This window comes from Oncorhynchus mykiss, chromosome 25 (genome assembly GCF_013265735.2).
Source record: "Oncorhynchus mykiss isolate Arlee chromosome 25, USDA_OmykA_1.1, whole genome shotgun sequence".
In the NCBI taxonomy this organism is placed as follows: domain Eukaryota; kingdom Metazoa; phylum Chordata; class Actinopteri; order Salmoniformes; family Salmonidae; genus Oncorhynchus; species Oncorhynchus mykiss.
This window is the reverse complement of record NC_048589.1, coordinates 15,345,725-15,369,888: the sequence shown is the minus strand read 5'-3', so window position 1 is coordinate 15,369,888 and position 24,164 is coordinate 15,345,725. Positions and strand designations below refer to the sequence as shown.

General features: G+C 40.4%; 1 long non-coding RNA gene across 2 annotated transcripts; it reads right to left on the bottom strand.

Annotated features, from left to right (window-relative positions):
- Positions 1-3,798: 3,798 nt before the first annotated feature.
- On the bottom strand, positions 3,799-23,183 carry LOC110505414. Of its 2 annotated transcripts, none has more exons than XR_002470756.2 (3): positions 23,041-23,183; positions 6,312-6,504; positions 3,799-4,594 (listed from the first exon to the last, which is right to left on the bottom strand). It is a non-coding gene; the product is annotated as an uncharacterized LOC110505414 (long non-coding RNA). The 2 variants fall into 2 exon arrangements; XR_002470755.2 differs by having other exon boundaries at positions 6,312-6,501; positions 23,041-23,173.
- Between the last annotated feature and the right edge of the window lie 981 nt (positions 23,184-24,164).

Here is a 24,164-nt window from a genome sequence, read left to right as displayed (position 1 = left end):
TCTGACAGCTTGAAATACGTTTTGGACACTACAGTGAAAATGGTTAACTTTATTAAATCAAGGCCCCTGAAATCTTGTGTATTTTCTGCATTTTGCAATGATATGGGCAGGGTCCATGTAAAGCTTTTACAACATACAGCAGAGAGCTGGTTATCAAGGGGCAAAGTATTGACACGTTTTTTTGAATGGAGAGACAAGCTTAAAGTTTTCTTTACTGACCATCATTTCCACGTGTCTCACCGTTTGCATGATGACGAGTTTCTCACACGACTTGCCTATCTGGGTGATGTTTTTTTTCTCACCTGAATGATCTGAATCTAGGATTACAGGGACTCTCCGCAACTATATTCAATGTGCGGGACAAAATTGAGGCTATGATTAGGGTCTTTCCATCAATGTATGATTTTTGGTGTGCAAATTAACTCAAGCATACGGACAATGTCAAATGTGATATAGCAAAGCACCTTAGTGAGTTGGATTCGCAATTCCACAAGTACTTCGGCCCTCGCTAGCATGAAAACTAAATACAGGCACAGACTATGTGTGGAAAATTATTTAAGACTGAGACTCTCTCCAATACAACCCAGCATTGCAGAGTTATGTGCATCCTTTCAAGCACACCCTTCTCATTAACCTGTGGTGAGTTATTCGCCATTTTTGATGAACAAATAAGGTTTTATATTTAGGATGGCTAAATAAAGAGCAAAATGATTGATTATGTTATTATTTGTGCCCTGGTCCTATAAGAGCACTTTGTCACTTCCCACGAGCCGGGTTGTGACAAAAACTCACTAATTCTAATGTTTAATAAATGTATCGTATAGAGTGTGTATGGCAGGCTTACAATGATGGACAAAAACAAAATTTGAAAGTGCGCTGAACCTGGTGCTAGAGGGGGTATACAGCTGGAGGTTGAATGTTTGAAGAGGTACGGGACTATAAAAAGTTTGGGAACTCTAGGGCAACAGTGTCTAGATGGAATTTGTCTTTGTGGTCCTGGCAAATGGACTTTTTTTGGAACACCATTATTTATGTCTTACTGAGATTTACTGTCGGGTTCCAGGTCTTTCAGAATCTGTGCAGAATATCTAGGTGCTGTTGTAGGCCCTCTTTGGTTGGGGACAGAATCACCAGATTATCAGACAACAGTAGACATTTGACTTCAGATTTGTGTAGGGTGAGGCCGGTGCTGCCGACTGTTCTAGTGCCCTCGTCAATTTCGTTGATATATACGTTGAAGAGGGTGGGGCATAAGCTGCGTCCCTGCCTCACCCCACGGCTCTGTGGAAAGAAATGTGTTTTCTTTTTTTTTACCGCACACTTGTTGCTTGTGTACATGGATTTTATATTGTCGTATGTTTTCCCCCAACACCACTTTCCATCAATTTGCATAGCAGTCCCTCATGCCAAATGGAGTCGAAAGCTTTTTTGAAATTAACAAAGCATGAGAAGACTTTGCCTTAGTTTGTTTGTTTGTCAATTAGGGTGTGCAGTGTGAATATGTGGTTTTTATCATACGGTAATTTGGTGAAAAGCCATTTTGACATTTGCTCAGTACATTGTTTTCACTGAGGAAATGTACGAGTCTGATGTTGATGATAATGCAGAGGATTTTTCCAAGGTTGCTGTTGATGCATATCCCACGATAGTTATTGGGGTCAAATTTGTCTCCACTTTTGTGGTTCCAAATCCTTTGGGAAGATACCAGAGCTAATGATGATGTTAAAAAGTTTAAGTATAGCCAATTGGAATTTGTGGTATGCATATTTTATCAATTCATTGAGGATACAATCAACACCACAGGCCTTTTTGGGTTGGAGGGTTTGTATTTTGTCCTGTAGTTCATTCAATGTAGTTAGAGAATCCAGTGGGTTGTGGTAGTCTTTAATAGTTTATTCTAAGATTTGTATTTGATCATGTATATGTTTTTGCTGTTTGTTCTTTGTTATAGGGCCAAAAAGACTGGAGAAGTGGTTTACCCATACACCTCCATTTTGAATAGATAACTCTTTGTGTTATTGTTTGTTTAGTGTTTTCCAATTTTCCCAGAAGTGGTTAGAGTCTATGGATTACATTGAGCTGATTTCTGACGTGCTGTTCCTTCTTTTTTCCGTAGTGTATTTCTGTATTATTTTAGTGATTCACCTTAGTGAAGGCGTAGGCTCAGGTTTTCTGGGTCTCTATGTTTTTGGTTCGATAGGTTTCTCAATTTCTTTCTTAGGTTTTTGCATTCTTCATCAAACCATTTGTCATTATTGTTAATTTTCTTCGGTTTCTGTTGGACATTTTTAGATTTGATAGGGAAGGTGAGAGGTAAAATATACTGTTTAGATTTTCTACTGCCAAGTTTACACCTTCATTATTACAGTGAAACGTTTTGCCCAGGAAGTTGTTTAAAGGGGATTGAATTTGTTCTTGCCTAATCGTTTTTTGGTAGGTTTCCACACTACTTTCCTTCCATCTTTAGCATTTCTTAATATTATTCAATTCCTTTGGCTTTGATGCCTCATGATAGAGTAGTGCTCTGTTCAAGTAGACTGTGATTTTGCTGTGGTCTGATAGGGGTGTCAGTGGGCTGACTGTGAACACTCTGAGTGACTCTGGGTTGATGTCAGTGATAAAGTAGTCTACAGTACTACTACCAAGAGATGAGCTATAGGTGTTCCTACCTTAGGAGTCCCCTCGAAGCCTACCATTGACTATGTACATACCCAGCGTGCGACAGAGCCGCAGGAGTTGTGACCCGTTTTTGTTGGTTATGTTGTCGTAGTTGTGCCTAGGGGGGCATATGGGGGAGGGAATGCTGTCTCCTCCAGGTAGGTGTTTGTCCCCCTGTGTGCTGAGGATGTCAGGTTCTTGTCCAGTTCTTGCATTTAGGTCATCACAGACTAGTACATGTCCCTGGGCCTGGAAATTATTGATTTCCCCCTCCAGGATGGAGAAGCTGTCTTATTAAAGTATGGGGATTCTAGTGGGGGGATATAGGTAGCACACTGGAGGACATTTGCCTCTGTTGAGATAATTTCCTTTTAAATTTCTAGCCTAATGTAAAATGTTCCTGTTTTGATACATTTAATAGAGTGAGTTAGGTCTGCTCTATACCAAATTAGCATACCCTCTGAGTCCATTCCCTGTTTTTACCCCCCCCCCCCCCCTTCTCTCTCTTGTTCTCTCTCTGCTTCTCTCTATCTGTCTCTCTCTCCCGCTCGTTCTCTCTCAGCTTCTCTCTCTATGTCTCTTTCTCCCTCTTGTTCTGTCTCAGCTTCTCTCTCTCTGTCTCGCTCTGCCTTTACAACTTCATCTCCTCTCCTGTTGATTTGGAGTGTTTGTTTTAAAACACTTTTATCATCTCTGCTTTACAGGCTCACTGTAATTGCTGGGTATGAAATGAAAGACCTGTAAAACACACAAATAAATATTTGACTGATACAAAAGGTGTCCGTCTGACCCAGGTCATGTAGAAAATAACAAATCTAATGAATTGCCCTTATTGTGTAGACTTTCCATGCTGCCTGTTTTCCAATCATAGACCTACCAATCAGAGCTAGGCTTTTGTTAGCGTTATCGTGCTGTTCATTTATCTCGCTGCCGGAAAGCCGTGTTCAGTTAACGCCATCATATCATCTGATTGTGTTATCAAAGTTGTGCTACAGAAGGCACTCAGTCGTTTTACAAAGGGACAGGCGTTATTGAGGAGAAAAAGGATAAGTGTCTGGACCTAGACCGTGTTTATAAAATCTTGAAAACAACTCCAGAAAAATCTAAACAAAATCAGGACAACAAAACAGTCTACTTTGCTGACAGAAAATATGCTTTTGTGTCTTTATGATCTATTCGTCATCCACCTGCCATGAAACATTAATGAAACAATCAAATCAACCACTCCATTTCCTGAGAATCAGTTTGTCATCCTGCATATTTCTGAACACCCTTAGCACCTTTCGGAATATCTCTCATTGCCTCCACTATTCTCAAGAACAAGTGTTCAACCCACATTTGGTTTGTTTTAGAAAGTGAGAAATGGAACACAATTCATTTGTTTGCTTTCCCCTATGCTTGAGACCACAGCGACTCCAATCCTCCTGTTTGATTTGTTTGTGTGAAAGGTTATGGAACACTGGGGGGGGACATTGGACTTGGTCTCTGGTGAGGATCTCCAGCCCCTGCAGTCAGTGACTAAGCTAACCTAGCCAGGGAGTAAGTAAAGTGGGTGGGCTCTCATTTAGCTCGGCAGTGCTGCTCTTGTTTGTGGTTGTCCCTGACAGCGTAGGCGACTCCAGTCCAAAGCACCTGTGTTTGCTCACTAGCTTCCCCCAATCTGCTCAAAAAATGCTGCGAGCATGTCACATGGCCTGCCTGATAGGCTTTTAGAACAGTTAATCATTAATGGTGCCTCTCTCTCCCTATTCACGCTGCCTGACACAAGCTTTGATATTTCATAGATCCAGACAGGTCAGACGCAGACGTAGCCAGGTAGACAAGTACTCATAGAGGAAAGTGCTTTTGTGGTTCTGTGTCTGTGGATCTGAGGTGATGCAGGGAGAAGATTGTAGGCAGCAACACATTGATCCCATTGGTCCCATTCCACCTCCATCTGTGGAGGATAAAGCCAAAATAATAACACAAGTTAATCCCCAACAAAACACCTTTGCCATAGGATACATCTCTCAGAAAAACTGGTGTGACACTCTTTTCCTCAAATACACAACAGCACAAGACTTCAACTATCAAAGCATTATCATTGTGCTTTCAATATGTCATATAGTGTCAGAAACATACTGAAAGGGTGTGGTGATAAGAACGAGAGCTTGACATTTCCAAAGAAAATGTGATTGCGATGGAATCTAATCAGGACCACCTCTATTTTTTCTTCAACAGTGGTGCCTGATAAAAGGAAATATGACCATGAACAAAACAAGTCATTCAAAGTTTGCTCCTGTTTTACCATCCCGTAGTTAATTAAAGGACCCTATTCTTGGTTTGTTCTCTACTTCATGATGTGAATGAGAAGTCCAGGGCTCATTTCATGCCTGTCTACGTGGGCTTTATGGCAGAAAGGGGAAACATGAACTTGCTTTCAGAAAAGTCTGGACACATTTATCTTAGCAGAGAATTAAGTCTACACAGCCTCATTCTTATAACCCACTAAAAGAGCCAGCGACAGCTCTTATCTCCCATTTGCCTGAACTTGCTGATGGTTTTCTAAAGAGAGTTTGTCTCGGTCCACCCACCCCAACCCCCAAAGCCAATAATACTGTATGAGAGTTGGAGAGGGTGGTGGAAACTTGAGTGTAAGGCTAAAAATATAGTGAAACGTAAGTGAACAAAGTGGACACCATATGTAGGGTACTTTGCAAGCTATGAGTCAATCATTAATGTGGCACATTCAGATATCTGCTCTCTCCTAGTGAATAGAAGTGAAAGATTTTGTGTGAAAACGGTTTTGCACACAGCAGTTGAAGAGTTTTGTGATAGGTTTTCATGCCAGAATCTCACTTAGGAAATGTGTCGCTATTTGTTCCATCAACAATTAGATCAAGGTGATTCATTCTGGTATGAGTCAGTGCTTATATTGATAATGGTTTTATTAAACACTGCTATGAACCACTGATGTTGTTGCCTTGACTTATAAGGTTTTACAACATCCCCTCTCATCTCCGTTTCTCCTTGCCTCAACTCACTTAATCTCCATCTATAATTTTTTTAAAAATAAAAAGTAGAATATAAGTGGATTGAAATTCCTCCTACACAAATACGACAACATGTAAAGGCGTTTGGCAAACAGAAATAAAAATCTATTTATTAACTCCAGTGACTTGGAAATAATTGGTTCCTTTCAGATCCTCTTATCCATATTTGCTGTCTTATATTGGTAGCCATTTTCTTTTCTTTTTCATGCACTTGTACCATGTTCTTTGTTTATACCACGCATGTATGAAAGTCACAGAGCCTTAATCCTCCCAGTGTATGTGTGTTGTCGTCCATGGACAGTTTATTTGCTAACCCTGGCCAGCCATGATAAGGACCAATGGTGTGTCCCCTCAATAACTCAGCACCTCGCCTGACCACAATCAGACAATCTTTTCTGAATCATCTAAATACATTAACATTGGGGGGGTGGTTTCAGAAAAAAAGGTCAAATAAAGGTCAAAACTAAGATGACAATAATCCCATCCTGCTGCACCCACCAGGAAATAAATTGTGTTGATCTGAGTCAACGAGTGGCTTAACGACTGTATGGTTCAAACAAAGGTTCCTGTTTCAGAAGGGCAGGTAGGAGATGGATGGCTTGGTAAACATAGCTGACATACCTGGCCGCTGCCATGGGGCGGTCACAGCACAGCCCACGACAGAAGGGACATTGTGTGTGGTGGCAGATCCATCTGCTTATCCTTTTCGAACCTCTCCTCTTCTCGTTATGGCCTCCTCTCCTTCCTATCCCTCTTCTCTCTGAAGGAACCTCTCTGACAGCACAGCCATGGAGCCCTTCCCAGCAGAGCCCTGCTAGACAGAGAAAGAGAGAGAGAGAGAGGCTCAAGAAACACCTTTCCCTTCATTATTTGATGTGGTTATAGTTCTGCGATCCGTCCTCAGAGACCCAGCACCTCAAATCAACTCAAACAAGCTGAATGTGCCGATAAGCATGGGATGGCAGCAATCATTCCCAAAACCTCAGAGCAAAACATTTTATTCAGTCACATTTAAGAATGGGGAGAAAACTCAAAACCTATATACATTTGAGGCTTACTTTAATAAAGTTGTATACCATGTTGTAATGTTTTAGTACAAAATAGGACATCACACATATAAAAAATGTTTTGTCAAAAGCCTGGTTATGTGAGTTGCTTGTTTTCCTGTGAGAGAGTTGACTTTGCTGTGTCGGCCACAGAGACGAAGCTAAAACAGCTCAGTGTGAGTAGTGGTAAGCAGGTATAGATAGGAGAATGGGGAACACCCAGGAATGTTTAGCTAACTCGCCTGCAACATTCAAGCACGTGTGTCAAAGGTGTTTGCGGGGTGTTGACACCTCCAGATAGAGAGGTAGTAAGGTGAATGACATCATCAGTGGGCTGCTTGTGATGAGTACTAGGTGTGTTTCACGGACCCAATGCAAAAAAGCACAACACTCAGAAGCATCCCAAAACTAGTAAGTATCATACATTAAGCACACTGGAATAGAACAAATGAGAATATTGAGCATGATTTAAAATAAAACAGCAGTCCTAAAATAAAACATTTCCCATGTATATAATATATGGTCATTTGTCTGTAAAAATTAATTGAAAATAAGATCTTTGCAACTGGTGAAAGCTAACAACTGTCATCCTTTTGATAAATTGAGGGATGAATGTATATTGTAGCCACGTGTTCTATAAGAGAACACTGTCAACCAGGTAAAAATGTGCATTTGCATAGCTTCTTTGAATTATGCTCGTCTGTCAATGAATCAACCAACACCACCATGGTCCGGTACCATTTATTTTGAAATGATATTATAACCCTACATGCTGAAGAAGAGAAAGGGCTTCAATAATTGTCTCTGTTTTTTGCACACCTCAAACACATATTACATGTTTTTTGGACATAGCAATTGCACTCTACTAGCTTTTTGTTCATTTCCTATTTATATAATTCAAGAAAAACAATACAATAACACAATTGACATTTATAGTCAAATGTCATGTCATTCAAATAGTTATTTTAATTTAACCCTAGCTACAGACAAAGTGTTGACAAATGGGTCATTGTATTAAGTGTACTTATTCTCAATCTCCTATGAAAACAATGTTACTATCGCACAAAAAGGATAGAAATAAATCATTGCATTTGTCGAATACTACAAAATGCTTTCCTTTTTGTTTCTTCTTCTAGAGCTCTGGCAAAAATAACAACCATGTAGTCCAACAGATGTGTAATATTATCCACATAGTGAGGGCATTTAATTATGAAGGCATTTAATTATGTATCTATCTGCCTCTCCATTAAATAATACACCAGGTCAACTTGTACTTCTCCTATAAGTGTTCATTTCGATACATAATTGTACATTTTCGTTCTAAGTTTGTAAAATGCTTCATAAAAACAAGCAAACCTTGCCTTATATTGTACAGTCTTTCAGTTGATCAAAGTCAACATATTGCTATGTGTTATGTAGTTAAGTTGTCAATGTATTATTCTGCAATTTCATTCAATATTATGTTCTAGTGGTTATCAAATTGTGAGTGACATTGCCATTTTATGCCGTTTCAAATCACACAATTGTTGATTAAATCAGCTGTTAAATCAATCCGCCACGAGCCACAATTTAAGATAAAAATGAAAATAATTCCCTCGAAAATATGTACTTACTTAAAGAAAAAAAACTATATGATTTCATTGAAAAATCTACCTGCTAAGATCCCTGCATACATTTCCAATACAATGAAACCTGCATTATAAAATAGAGTTAATGCAAAGTGCATCGAGTCATGTTCTCTGCTCTGGGATGTCAAAGGAGCAGCCAATGACAGTTCATTCTGTGTCTGACCACCCACTAGGAGCTGCAGGGCATGATTTTTGATGGCTGTGACTGCAGCCTCTTGGATTCAGACAACCATACAGGTGACTAAAGACCGTCATGAACACAGTACATTTCAGATGACCTTAAGCATCATAACATCAACACTGAGTGAGTCATCCGAGTGCTCTCTGACACAAGACAATAGCCCGGTGAGCCCGAGGTCGTCAGCGCCTGGGGTAATTGGAGGAGTGTTGTAAATTTATTGTATGACTCATTGTGCATTGTACGGAGCCCATAACTCATGTTCTCAGAACTCATAAATTACACGGCCACGGACAACCTTAAGCAGGGTTGAAATGCCTTGAACAGAGCTTTATTTCAGGGTCAGTGGAGCGTGAAGCTGAGAGGGCTGCCAGGGCCCGCACCACCCACCACACAGGTGGCTGCCTCTCCGCTCACACAGCCCAGTAGCACACCTATTTATCCTCCCATACCTGAGCTCTGACATGCTCACTAAACGTTCAGAGGCGTTCACCAAACTGCAAAGCTGCTCACTCTCAACCAAAACAAGCACTTATGGTTTCTTAATGATTATGCTCTCTTTGCTAACACACAAGCTACATTTAATCTGTATTTTATATTTGATGTACAATAACAACTCATTTAAAAAATGGAAAATGTGATTGACATAAAATTGCTCTGTCTTTGGACATTCCGCTCCAACGCCATGCTGTCCCTCTGAATGAATCCATGAGCAAAGTGCTTAACAGAAAATGACAAGCCAATGAGAAGAATGACCTACAAAACGGCAACAACCTGAGAAAGTTAACAGTGACAATGATTCAACTGCAACGTGTTCCATTAGATACACTGTTCTACAGGGCGTCAGAGTCACCACCATCCACTCAGCCTCTGGCCCTGACCACCCAGAGGGACTCTGACATTAGTGGGGGATGGGTGTGTATTTGAGTGTGTGCGTGGTGTGTGTATGCCATGAGACGTTTTTTCAAGAAACTGTTATCATTGTTAGCTACATTTCTTCAGCGGACTACGAGAGGGAACTGTAGCAATTCCTGTCAAATAGACATTACAAACGTTGAGTCTGAATACACATTCCACCAAAAACTAAACAATGTAAATGCGAACACAAACTAACAAACTGAAACAAAAGACCACAACATGGCTCCTGCTCTCAGTCAGAGGAACGATTAGCTTTATTTACTCTCTCGAGTTGGCATTAGGTCATTTAATGACCGCATCTCACCTCTTTCTCAAGGGCCGTCTTGCAGTACTCAGCAGTGGGCTCCAAAAGGCTGAAACACAATGTTGAAATGTCTATTTCACTTTTGCGGCTCCTCCCATTGTGTAAGTTGTGTGTTTGAGCTGAATCTCCTTCATGGTGAGCCCTGCTACATATGAACTATCCACATGCAGAATAATGTAGACCTACAGTTGAAGTCGGAAGTTTACATACACTTAGGTTGGAGTCATTAAAACTTGTTTTTCAACCACTCCACAAATTTCTTGTTAACAAACTATAGTTTTGGCAAGTCTGTTAGGATATCTACTTTGTGCATGACACAAGTAATTTTTCCAACAACTGTTAACAGACAGATTATTTCACTTATAATTCACTGTATCACAATCCCAGTGGATCAGAAGTTTACATACACTAAGTTGAATGTGCCTGTAAACAGCTTAGAAAATTCCAGAAAATAATGTCATGGCATTAGAAGCTTCTGATAGTCTAATTTACATAATTTGAGTCAATTGGAGGTGTACCTGTGGATGTATTTCAAGGCCTCACTTCAAACTCAGTGCCTCTTTACTTGACATAATGGGAAAATCAAAAGAAATCAGCCAAGACCTCAGAAAAGATTTGTAGACCTCCACAAGTCTGGTTCATCCTTGGGAGCAATTTCCAAACGTCTGAAGGTACCACGTTCATCTGTACAAACAATAGTACGCAAGTATAAACACCATGGGACCACACAGCCATCATACTGCTCAGGAAGGAGAAGCGTTCTGTCTCCTAGAGATGAATGTACTTTGCACAAAACGTGCAAATCAATCCCAGAACAACAGTAAAGGACCTTGTGAAGATGCTGGAGGGACCATGTACAAAAGTATCTATATCCACAGTAAAACGAGTCCTATATCGACTTAACAGGTAAGGACGCTCAGCAAGGAAGAAGCCACTGCTCCAAAACCGCCATAAAAAGCCAGACTAAGTTTTATAACTGCACATGGGGACAAAGAAAGTACTTTTTGGAGAAATGTCCTCTGGTCTGATGAAACAAAAATATAACTATTTGCCCATAATGACCATTGTTATGTTTGGAGGAAAAAGTGGGAGGCTTGCAAGCTGAAGAACACCATCCCAACCATGAAGCACGGGGGTGGCAGCATCATGTTGTGGGGGTGCTTTACTGCAGGAGGGACTGGTGCACTTCACAAAATAGATGGCATCATGAGGCAGGAAAATGATGTGGATATATTGAAGCAACATCTCAAGACATCAGTCAGGAAGTTGAAGCTTGGTCGCAAATGGGTCTTCCAAATGGACAATGACCCCAAGCATACTTCCAAAGTTGTGGCAAAATGGCTTAAGGACAACAAAGTCAAGGTATTGGAGTGGCCATCACAAAGCCCTGACCTCAATTACATAGAAAATGTATGGGCAGAACTAAAAAAGTGTGTGAGAGCAAGGAAGCCTACAAACCTGACTCAGTTACACCAGCTCTGTCAGGAGGAATGGGTCAAAATTCACCCAACTTATTGTGGGAAGCTTGTGGAAGGCTTTCCGAAATGTTTGACCCAAGTTAAACAATTTAAAGGCAATGCTGCCAGATACTAATTGAGTGTATGTAAACTTCTGACCCAATGGGAATGTGATGAAATAAATAAAAGCTGAAATAAATAATTCTCTCTGCTATTATTCTGACATTTCACATTCTTAAAATAAAGTGGTGATCCTAACTGACCTAAGACAGGGATTTTTTACTAGGATTAAATGGCAGGACTTGCAAAAACTGAGTTTAAATGTATTTGGCTAAGGTGTATGTAAACTTCCGACTTCAACTGTATGTAAATGGGTATCTTTATCGTATCCTGTGCTTGACTTGTGCTGCCTCCTTTTCTGTAGAGAAGAGGGATCAGGCGTTATCCCCCCACCCTAACCACCGCCCGCTGTTTATCGAAGAGAGAGGGATTCAGACTTAAACGACAGCACATGCTAAGGTGAACCTTAGCCACCGAGACACACAGGCGATAACCCATTCAATCAGACAACAACATCATGGCAGGCAGTATGTAGGCAGATAAATGACGATACAGTACGGTGTTCAATGGGAATTAAAAGTATAGGGCAGCTGGGCTCTTATCTGGCCAGAGCGATGAAACCCGGCAACAAAGGGAGGCCTAAGACTAAGAGGCTTGATGCATGGGAAAGCCATCGGCCAGCCATTGTGGCTGCCCTTCTGCTGAGCAAATAGTCCAAACTGTTCATTCCCCATCTCCCATTCTCTCTGAGGTACATTGTTTGTGTCCTTGCATTTCATTCTGACTGGGGAAGATTGCTCTCAGGGCCAGTGAGCAAACAGTCCAGAAAAGAGCCGGCTATCTCCTGCCGTTCCCAGGAGAACTAGCATTTTTATTTCAGCTCCAAGCTGTCAAAGGATTGGAGAGTTTGTGTCAGGATCCTGAATTAATTGCTTTAAGCTGTGTGCGTGGGGGGGGGGGGGGGGGGGGGGGGGGCTGCATTTTATCACCAAATGTTCAGTAAAATGTTTCCTAGCAATTATGCACCCCCGCCCTGCAACGTAGGCTTTCAGTCACCAAACATTTGGTGATGGATACATACAGGATGGATTTCTGAAACTCAAATGATGCATTTAGTTGTAATGGCAGCACAATAGTATGAATAGTGACAGAACAGCATCTGTCAAGGATTTGTTGGTATGGGAGTGAATTGCAAAGTTTCTTATTTTCTTCTATAATAATGATAGGTACACGAGCCAGGCTTGGCAGAAAATTGACCAAGCTTCCTCCAAAAAGTATATCTGGTCAGACATTTGGTGGAATGGGATATAGAGTCTGGAACCTCCGTCAGAACAGCTAACGTGAACTTAGGTACCATCTGTCACTCACAAAATCATCCCAAATCACTGCTTACTTAGCAGCTATATATTAGACATTTTGGAGATGTGACACTGCCATATCTGTTGGCTAACTACGCTCAGTGTCTAATGCCAGAGACAACAAACCAGACAACTGTTCCTATTTTGCCCTACCAATTCCTCAATCATTAGATATATCTTGAATTATGGAACAAACGGCATACAACGCCACACTGATTATGGCAAAAAAATTGGACACGTTGATTTTATAGTTCAAGTCTAATCATGAAAACTCAAACACACTCTTATTCAAACCTCTGTGAGAGGCTGGTATGCATTTGCATCTTAAGCGCATTAGCAATATTTGACCGTACCACATGATACTATAGCATTTGTATGGATTAGTTGTTGAGAAACTACTATCAATCAGCTCACTGCCTCAAAGAGTTCATCATTTAAGTAATGCTTTGCTTTGCATGTTAACCCCACCTGAAATTTGCATCAATATAGTAACGCAACAGTCTCTGGAATAATGACCTCAAACAAGTCCAAACACACAGCTGCTGTAACTGTAACCAATATTTCCCAGAACAATATCAAAGGTGTGTTGCACCAATACACTGAAGAAACCAGAAATAAAATTGCATCCACACATTTGTTTCTCTCTTTTGGTATAATCTGTTCAATGCCTCTATTTGCACATAGGAAAATAAAGGTATCGGATCATGACACATACATCTGGATGGATTACTTCTTCATCTGACAGGATATTAAATCCCACTCCAAACTATGTCACTGTCAGCCGTGAACAGACAATGGGTTAAATAGTATGTATCAGGGGAATACTCTGTTAGAGGAAATGTACAGCTCTTGTCTTTTAATGGTAATCTGCTCAACTGCTCTATAGACACCAACCAGCTTTCCAGGACCCTTCAGCTGAGCATCAGCCTGTACGTGATAAACGACACAGCCATTTATATGGGATTAAATTGGAGATTAATTTAATTCAAGTCAGGGTATGTGAATTCATTAAAAGGCTGACAGTGGCGTATACATGGAGGGAATTTAATTTGAGTCCTCAGAGGACACCTCTATTGGGGTGTGGGGTGGGGGGGGAGTCATGTTAAAGTGGAGGTTTTAAAGAAACAAATACGCTTAGGTTTCCCGAATGACACTCATCTTTACACACATTGACATGTTATTGCTGTTGATTGGTTGTTATTAAACTGAGTCGAAATGTTATTAGATGAGTGCTTCCCTGTGAAAAAGAGCGAGGAGTGGATTATTTAAAAGTGGCGAAATAGCCTATGCATGTTAAACAATGCACAGATCAGGAACAGTCCTCTGTACTGGTATACCCATGAAGAAGAACAAATACAAGACTTAACACACATTTAGCTTCCACTTATATGGTATTCAAATTAGTACATTATTTGAATGTCAGTGATTCTCATGAATGTTGAAATCGCATATCTTTTAGCCTCCCTGACAAGCTGAGGCGGTGTAGAGATATTACATTGAACTTGGAAGCAGATTACAGAATTCATCCCTGCAGAACACTCTTTCCTCGCATTCAATAAATTGGACAAGTCCTATTGTAAGATAGCCTATCACACCAAACATGTCTGCATAGGGAACATATACAGAAGAAAATATTACGTAGTTTGTTATTCAGAGTAGAGTGTTGGGGCCACACACATGGCTGTAACTACAAATGAGGACACCAAGGTCCGGACCTCGGTAATTATTTATAATTTGAAGAAGAAAAAAAATATATATATATATATATATAATATACATATATATATATACCTCGGTAATTATTTATAATTTGAAGAAAGAAAAAAAAGGAAACAAAATAAATAAATATAAATATAAATATTTATATATATATATATATATATATATATATATATATATATATATCCTACATCTAAATATTGGTCCTACATCTAAATATTGTTCCAAGCTTTGATCCAAGCTCAGAACGGGTATATTATCGATCTGAGTGCGTTATATTAGCCTCTTTGCATACGAGCGGAATCATAAACAGCGGGTTGTTCTTTATGTTCGCGTGCGTCCCCCGATTTGTCTGCCGGATTTTCCTCTTTTGCAGCACATTCACCACTTTCTCGAACGGCTAACTACGCCCTCTCGAACGGCTAACTACGCTAAAGGCCTGAGACGTAAAACGAACCACCCCAGCTCTCTGTCCACTCAAGTAGGCAACTAGAGACACTGCAGTCAGTTTGTTTGCGAGATACCGGGGGAAAAACATATTTTAAAAATCGTCCTGCGACTCCTGCCGTCTACAGACATCCCAAAACAAACAAAAACCGACTCTCGGAGAATGAGTGCGCAACTGGAAATAGTCGCTAATAGAGATATATGTCAGTCAGTCAAGTGGCTAGCTGCCGTCAGAGACTTCTATTGCAGTAAAGTTGAAGGGCTCTGGCTCGTTTACTTAGCCAGCTAGGATGAAGTAAGAAGCTAACTTTAAACGGAGCCTACCTCAGCATGAGCAAAAGAATAAGCTACTAGGTTCTCATAATAACTTTGCTTTACAGATAGACTACTGAGACAGACAGTGATTTGGCGCTCAGTGGTGAGGCTGATGGAGGAGGCAATGCATGCAGGAGGAAGCAGTGGAGACAGAGAGACAGGAAGCAAGCAGAGAGAGGTTAGTACAGTGGTTCCCAAACTTGAGGTTGGGGCCCCATGTGGGGTCCCCTTAGAAAATCTGTACTAATCTTATCAAATAAGTTAGGAACTTTAAAAAAAAGCTATGTTTCAATATCAACATCTCCAAATGGCCTATCTTGCCTATAGGACGAGGCCTACATTAAAACACAAACAATACAGTTCTGAAAATGCCATACATTTTCGTTTCGGCACTGATATTAAGTTAGAATAATTTCCCCCTTTCAGGGGTATAACATTACAATTGTATAGTTAATAGGCTATGTGTTCGTAGATCGACTGAGGTGAATTAACCTACAGCAGCCAAGGTGATAAAGGCTGGGGTCATTTTTGCTTGTTTTTTTCTGTTCTCCAAATAGCATTTTGACGTTTTTTAATTATATAGAAATGCAGCAAATGAGCTTCAACTTCTAGAAAATGTATCATCCGGACCGCACTGAAACTCAAACCCTGGTTACGACGCTGGCCACATGGGCTTGTTTGCCTTTGCTGGAAGCTGAGATTGGTTTGGGGTTTAAATGAATCGCTGGCGCACTGCGTTTTTAGGTTTCATTAACTTTTAATGAGTTGTGTGTCCTTGGCTGTGACTGACCTGTAGGGCTCAGGCCTCAGTTCCCTGGGGGAGAGAAGTCGGGCGAGGAGAGAGGTTGGCAGACATGCCAGGGACATGTCTGTGTGTGAATGTCTGCACTGGGTGGAAACAGAGGAAGAAGGCAATAAAAGATGGTCTGAGTCTATGGCAGAGAAACATTCAGAGATATCCATCAGTACTGCCAGAGTCTGAATCTAAAACCCCATGGTTTTCAGGCCTCGGGGGGAATAAAGCAAGCATGTCGGATCAATCACAGCTGAACAGGAATCTCTTTAACACAGCTGAATGACATATTGTTCTATGCTGGCTTTGCCAACAGGGTTCACACTCAAACACTCGCATCAAACCCATTGGGAAATGTGACTGCAGAATACTCTGTTACCGAAAAAGGCTATAGAAAGCACTTAAATAACACAACACACATTTCTCAATTTTGATCCCGCTAAATAGTTAGATTCATATTTTGGACTTCTCTAATCTTGATTTAATGCAGTGTCTTGCTGCATGGTTGAACACATGTATTATCTTGCCATGGGTTTCCTGAGCTTCATATATCTCCTTGAGAAGCTTATCTTCCTTTCTAGCATGCCTGAGACTCTCTTCACTGTTCTCTTGCTTGTTATCCCCATTAAATGTTCATCTGCTTTTAGTACTGAGCATTAACTGAAATGTAGGTTATTTTTCCGTTTTGTAACAACTAATTGACAGACGTTTGAATTACATTTTTTAAAAAAATTTTGTGAGCTCAACGTGACACATTGCACATTTCTCTAGATATGAATCAGATCCAGCCTGAACTATGCTATGTAGAAGAGAGTTGTAGTTTCCAACAGGCTAATATTCTACATTGTTTAGCACATAAAACGTGGTAATTAACTGCAATGACCATAATTCATTGCGTATCGACTTGTCGGGTATGTCTTTGTTTTAAGCCTGCTACCGAAGAGACAGAAGAATGCGCGATCGTGAGGGGATATAGAGCAGCTGTTGATTCGCCAGCTATCTCTACCTGAAAATACACGATCTAAGTGATTGATAGTTGGTATTCAGCAGGCATAAATGTATGCCATATTAACTTTGAAGAACTAAAAAAAAAATCTTGATTTTGTCAGACAGCATAGGAAGCAGCTCTATAGAGATGAGATGACTTGGAATGAAATAATAAAGTCATCAACTAAAACAAAAGAGTAATATACACAACAACTGAAATATTGTTTTAAAGTAAAGTAACGTGAATAAATGATGGTTAATAAGTGACATCAATAATGGTCAGTCACTACCATCATGGGACTTTTATTAATTATGTTATTCTGTGTTGTTACTGCATTAAACCCAAATCATTGAAACCACAATCAAAAACGGTGATTGTATTTTTATAATGAACCAAAGCCGAACCAACCTAAAAAAAAAAGCAATATCTGCTTCATTCAAGCAGAATCAACACCACTTGTACGTCTGTGGTCTTATTTATCCTTTCATCCTATTTATCCACAAGGATGTCCATTGTTTTTGCTGATTACTTTGTATCCATATGACTGCATATATTTTCAGATGACTCTTCAATGCAGATGTAGGATCTTAATTTGAGCCGGTTTGTTCACAGCAGGAAAATAATGCTGCAGCAACAGGAAGTGTGAGTTATTGTTTGGATTATAATTCATGGACATTTTGGTTGATACATTTAAAGTCGGAAATGTTTAAGTGAAATTTACAAACTTTAGAAGCCATTTTATACCTTGAATACACTACGAGTTTGCATTTTCTGCTATATCTATTGGCTATACAGGAAATGTCCTACAACAACAGGGTGGTCAAATTAAGATACTACATCTATAAATCTAGGATTATTTCTACAGTGCATACTGTAGATGGACAAGCACCAACAATCCTTCCACTCTGAGTGATACAAAAGCAGTGGGGTACTGAGAGGCACCCCGTCCTGACCAGAATAGGTTGTCTTTAGGTTAGTGCTTGTCCCACCAGCTGCTGCCTCGGTACTGTCAATGGGCATTGTTGACTTGTTTCTCTGTGACGCCAGTGCGGCCCTGTGTGTGTGGATGTGTGGACCACACGGCATGCGGCCTGGCTCAGGCTGAGAGGAATCGCTGGTCTGTAATGTCACACTGCCGTGTTAGGGAGGTACGGACACATCACAGTCACCGGCTGCATTCTCACCATGCCCCCCTCTCCCATCTCACACTCCTCCTTTTCCCATACTGACCCTCTGACCTTTGATTTCTACCTGCTCTGGTGGGTCAAACCTGAAAATATGGCTGGAATTTATCATCTGAGAAAAGCAAGCCAGATGTGAATGGTGTTACCTGTACATCAAATAGGAGTTGTTTCCTCCAAAATGTTCTCCAAATAGGAGTTGTTTCCTCCCAAATGTACTTCAAATAGGAGTTGTTTCGTCCAAAATGTACTTCAAATAGGAGTTGTTTCCTCCACAATGTACTTCAAATAGGAGTTTTTTCCTCAAAACTGTACTTCAATTAGGAGTTGTTTCCTCCAAACTCTACTTCAACTAGGAGTTGTTTCCTCAAAGCTGTACTTCAAATAGGAGTTGTTTCCTCCAAGCTGTACTTCAAATAGGAGTTGTTTCCTCAAAGCTGTACTTCAACTAGGAGTTGTTTCCTCAAAGCTGTACTTCAAATAGGAGTTGTTTCCTCAAAGCTGTACTTCAAATAGGAGTTGTTTCCTCAAAGCTGTACTTCAAATAGGAGTTGTTTCCTCCAAGCTGTACTTCAACTAGGAGTTGTTTCCTCAAAGCTGTACTTCAACTAGAAGTTGTTTCCTCAAAGCTGTACTTCAAATAGGAGTTGTTTCCTCCAAGCTGTACTTCAAATATGAGTTGTTTCCTCCAAACTGTCTCTGTATATTTCTTCTGACATGTCTGTTCAGAATTCAGACATTCTCAAATGAATGGGAAAGAGATGTCAAGTTAAGAGGTGTGTACAGCAGAATTATGTATCTATAGGAGTGACAGCTAGGTTCAGAAGAACAGCGTGTACAATAAGCGAGGTATCGGAGAGAAGTGTAGGTATGGCCAGCCAGCCCCCCCCCCCCCCCCCCCCCCCACACACACACATTTTGAAATTGCATTTTTGTCCCCCCCACCCAGTTTTATCATTGGAATGTGATACATAACGAGGCAACGGTGTGCTTTTGGAACATGCGGACGCCTCCGAGAGGTCAGGTAGGCTGTTTGGAGTGTTTATCCGACCGGATAACAAAACAAAATTGTATTATCCCCCACACTTCTATTACAAAAGTTGCACACCTGGGTATGATAGAGAGGTGTGTGGCACATGACATGACTCTGCTAATTCCTGATAGTTATCAGTGAGAATGGGATACTTCCTAGTGTAGTCTCCATTGAAACAGTATCAGCAGCTAAATACAGACTCCTCTCCGGAGCAACACACAGGGAGTAGAGTGGGCATCTGTTCTCTTTTCATCCTGTTACATTACGCCCTTCTGTGCTACATTGGGATGTGTACAATTGCCTACTCTCAATGCTTCTGAGAGCCCTCTCCATATCCCTCTCCATAGCGTTTTGTTTCCATTAGAACAGCCAATGATTCATTCAAGGTGGAGCTTTGGAGGAACTAACATTTAGGACCCACTCAATTAGGGTACAAACAGACAATGAGGAGGTTTACTGTAAAGTGAACAGAGAAGGCTTCTGCCACAGAATCAGGCAGACACAGTTTCCCATATTGGGTTGACCATATTTATTATCACCATTTGACTCAAATCAATCTAATTTCTCATACTACTTCCGATATGAATTGCTAAATACATTGAAAATATTGGTCAAAATCATGTGAAACCTGGCAATACATTCATGTTTTTAAAAGGTGTATAAGGTATCTTTTCCAATTTTGTACTTCGGATAATTATCATACCAAATTAGAAATATTGTAAGAAAAAGTGCAAATTGTATTTGCTATAGAATGAATGATTGGGGTAACCTATGAACGGATTATTCTTAGCTTTTTCACTTTTTTCTTCTCCTTCATCATCATCTATGGGCTTTTATAGCAGGGTGCATACCAATATTAGGTGGATTACAGAAAACGAAAATGTATATCATTCTTTTTTTTACATCTAGTTTTCCCCCCATCTAATTGAAAGTGTCAAATTATTCTAGTCAAAATGCTTATCGTTGAAAATCAGTAAATCAATTGGTGTTGTTATCTGTAGTTCTCAAAGGATCCATTATCAACCTTTCTCGATATTGAATTTTTTTTTCTCGTTTGCACCTAATGGTCTCAACGTCTGTTATTTAGTCTATGGGTAATTCGATCATCAATTTTAAAGCAGTAGCCTAATTATTAATAGTCTACATGAATAATAATAATAATAATAAATAGTAATAATAATTGTGATTTAAAAAAATTATGACAATAATAATAATAATGAAAATAATAATGTATTCCCAGAGGGAAAATAGGTTTGCCACCAGCAACAGACATAATCTATGTTGCTGATTTTTTTCTAGAAATCTATTTAGCTAAAGGAATTATATCCCTTGCCTAAATAAATGTATATATGTACTGGATCCTAAATATATGCACTTATTTGAATAGCATAAACTCGCGCTCCCGCATTGAGAATTATTCATGCAAAGTGTCAGATAATTAAATGGCCACTAAAGCTAGTGTTAATTGAAGCAAGACGGGTGGACGCGATGGGCGTAAATCATGACGAGGAACTAACTGACTGCTGAGAAACCATGGGTGGCTTTGAGTTTTCACGTTATTATCTTTCATATACTGTAGGATAGCAGTTTCCCTTACTAAAATATGGGATTAGGAGTATTTCGCGTGAAAGAGGAGTTAAATTGGGGCAGTGTGGACGGTCTCACCCCTGCAATAGGCTAAAACCGAATTACAGCTTGTTAGACCGGTGTCCCGCTATCACCCGGGAGACCGTTCTACTTGGGTGTTCCAGGTCCTGGTGGTGGCTGCATGTGAGCTTAGGCTACTAGTGCTTTCAACGGGAATATAGGGCCAGAGTTGGTAACCCGTCACACATGATATTATTATGGGCCTATAGGTCTATGGGACCATGTGCATCTACTGCTATGAATAAACTTGGTTAATTCAAATGATGCAATCCATGGTTCCATCATGAAGAGCAATACCCCGGGCCAACGATATCTGTTATCAAAATGAAAACCTATTTCAAACCAGTTTTCAACATTTTGCTTTGATGCTTATAGACCTTATATCGATGTGTCCCAGTGTTGTGAGAATTGTGTTCCAAAGCTCATGCAATAGAAATGCAAACAGAAGGACAGATAAGGCATCCGCGAGTTCAGCCTCAGAGTCTAGAAGGGAGCATGAATGAACAAAACCTGGCGTCCTCACAGCAAGAGGAATTTCATCCATGTTTGACCACAACTTGTTCCAATAAATCCAGACTAGGTTTCGGTCTTGAGAAATGCCATTGGTTCCTCGTGTTACTCAAACTAATCTAGAAATATGCAAATAGGGCGACCGGTAAGAAATGTAATTAAAATGGGTTAGCAAAGTAAAGGGATCAACAAGTTGGACCATCGCTCATCTTGTTGCTATAACAACAGTGAAGGGGTTGCCTGTGATGGTCCTTTGCAGAGGCATCTCTGCGCTGAAATGTGAAACCCCTTTGTGTGTGTGTGTGTGTGTGTGTGTGTGTGTGTGTGTGTGTGTGTGTGTGTGTGTGTGTGTGTGTGTGTGTGTGTGTGTGTGTGTGTGCGTGCGTGTGTTTATACACGCGTGCTTATACGCGCGTGCATCTGCCTGAACAGCCAGCGAGGACTCATGCATATATTTCTATTGCCGATATCTTTTAACTTAAGCGAAAACCAAAAAACTTTTCGGAGGCGGGCCTTTATAAATGGTTCCCCACAACAATGAAGGTCCTGGTCCTTCATGTCGTGTAGCCTAGCTATCTCAGGTAACTAATAAATTGGATGATGTAGGCCTAGGAGGCTGATGTCAGTGGGTAAACTCTCGTGCACTTTTGGTAAGAAGGTTCTCCAGTGCCGATTAAGGCCGGTTACCTTTGAACTAGGGTTCCTAAAGGCCATTCCCATTTCACTCCATCCTGGAGGAGGCTTGACTGAGGTTATCACCTCCATCAAAGGATCGGAGTAGAAGTGCGTCGGCATATGCTATTTTAATAATGGGTAATGGGTATTTTCGAGGGCTCTTGCTCCTTGTGAGAGCGAGATTGGAGGGGAATTAATTATTGAAAACGGTCCCCAGTGTTTTGGACGCATCATACGGTTTCATCTCAACATTACAACTTTTACTAGGCTACTACTATTTTCTGAGCACAATGGTGTATTTTTTATACAGTAGCCTAAGCCTATTACGCAGGCTTTTTCTTATTATTATTATTGTTATTATTATTATTATTGTTATTATTATTATCATCCTTATTTTATTAGCCATATGTTATCATTAGAAGTCCGCAACCAATTGTAAATAGGTATCATGAATGAGATGGGGAAGACAATGACGATAATTTATGATAGCTAATTCATTAAAATAAATGTTCTTGACATTTGGAATTCCAATATTGATGTGTGTTTGAATTATTTTCAAGCAGTGTGTGTAAAATGATCTTTAAATCATCCCCAAAAGAAAGCCAATAGAAAATACTCAATGGGTTCCTGAAAACCTGACGCACACAGCAAAACACTCAAAAATGGATAGCAATGAGACATTAAAAAAATGACAGGCTATAAACCACTCGGACGCTAACATTTGAATGTTGGAGCCGCAGGGTTTCATTGTAGGCTATAAAACAGAGTTCCATGCGCAATGGAGCAAGTGCTCCTCTCGTGACATCAATGATATAAATCAGCTGCAATAGCTCTCTGACATGCAATTGAAAGACACTGAATGAAGAGGCAACAACCTCTATCACAGAACTTGCAAATCACATCAGCCTTTTTGAAGCTTTGAACCAACCATTGTCATGAAACCCAATTGGGCCTGCTCGAGGACCTTTCTAACCAGGATTTCAGCCAGTGCTCAATTCTCATCTAGCATACCCCCGGCCCAAAACGAATAACTATCATCACACAACGATTGAATTGAAACAAAGTTAGGAAATATACAATCAAATGTCCATACCTGTGAAATACGGTGGATGCTTACTGGCAAGATAGGAGCCCAATGTGGAACCTCGCCTTCAGCCTTCTGCAAAGGGCTGGAGACATCACGGCATTTATTTGAGCTCAAACTCTGTCACTGTTGACTTTAGCACAAAGCAAAGATTTCACTGCCCCGCTAGTTAAAAAAAAAAGAAGATTATTTTACCGCGATATCGATCAGTGTGCTAAAAAAATAATCAGTTACGCATTATGTCTAAAATGAAGAGAACGAAATTGAATGTCTGTGTACATTTACTGAGCGGTGACGTCCTCTTCAAAGTTTACACTCCTGCAATTTGGTTGTGCATGTACTTCCTATATTGTGGGCATAGCCTCCACTCCATTGTTTACTGCCTTTGTTTATTCGCAGATCACGGGTGTTTAAAGTACGATTTGTGAGAGGGACTGGAGAATAAACGCATGCACCCTTTACGTGTTCAGAAGGTGAAGCAGTGTCCTATCTGGCAAAGGGACAAACTCCCTGCCCTTGGATTTCTGCCACCGGCAGGGGCTTGGTATCCCCCGGTCCGTGGAGGAGAATAATTGGTGTCTTGCCGTTTTGGGAATGTAAGGATTTTGAACAATTTCGACTATAACTATATCTTATCTTTAGGCTCATTGAGAAGACATCTCTCAGTAGTTTAAAAGTACCCCTAGACAATGGCTTAGTGATACAGAACAAAGCAGGCGGAGCATCACATTCAGTAGACTGTTCTCAATCAGCCCCCTTCCTCACAACTTTTCTCTGACCCCACGGGACACTTTTATGTGATAATTAAACACATTTCATCCGAAGATCTCAACATGAGTGTGTCTTCCATCAGGGGGGACTCACTGGGTGTGTGTGTTTGGGGGGGATACGTTTCATAATGCATTTTAAGGTTGTAACATGACTAAAGACATGACTAAAGCAAAAGCCGTGTGCCGAGGTAATTACTTGTATAGGCCTAGTAATTATTAATATAATAACGGTATAGAGCCCTTATAGCATGAAGAACATTTTAACATTGCTTGTTGTTGTTTCTGCTATCTGACATTGAGCCGCCCCTAACTGTTGTTGATATCACGTTTGAAAAGATCGTTAGCATAATATTATAATAGAAA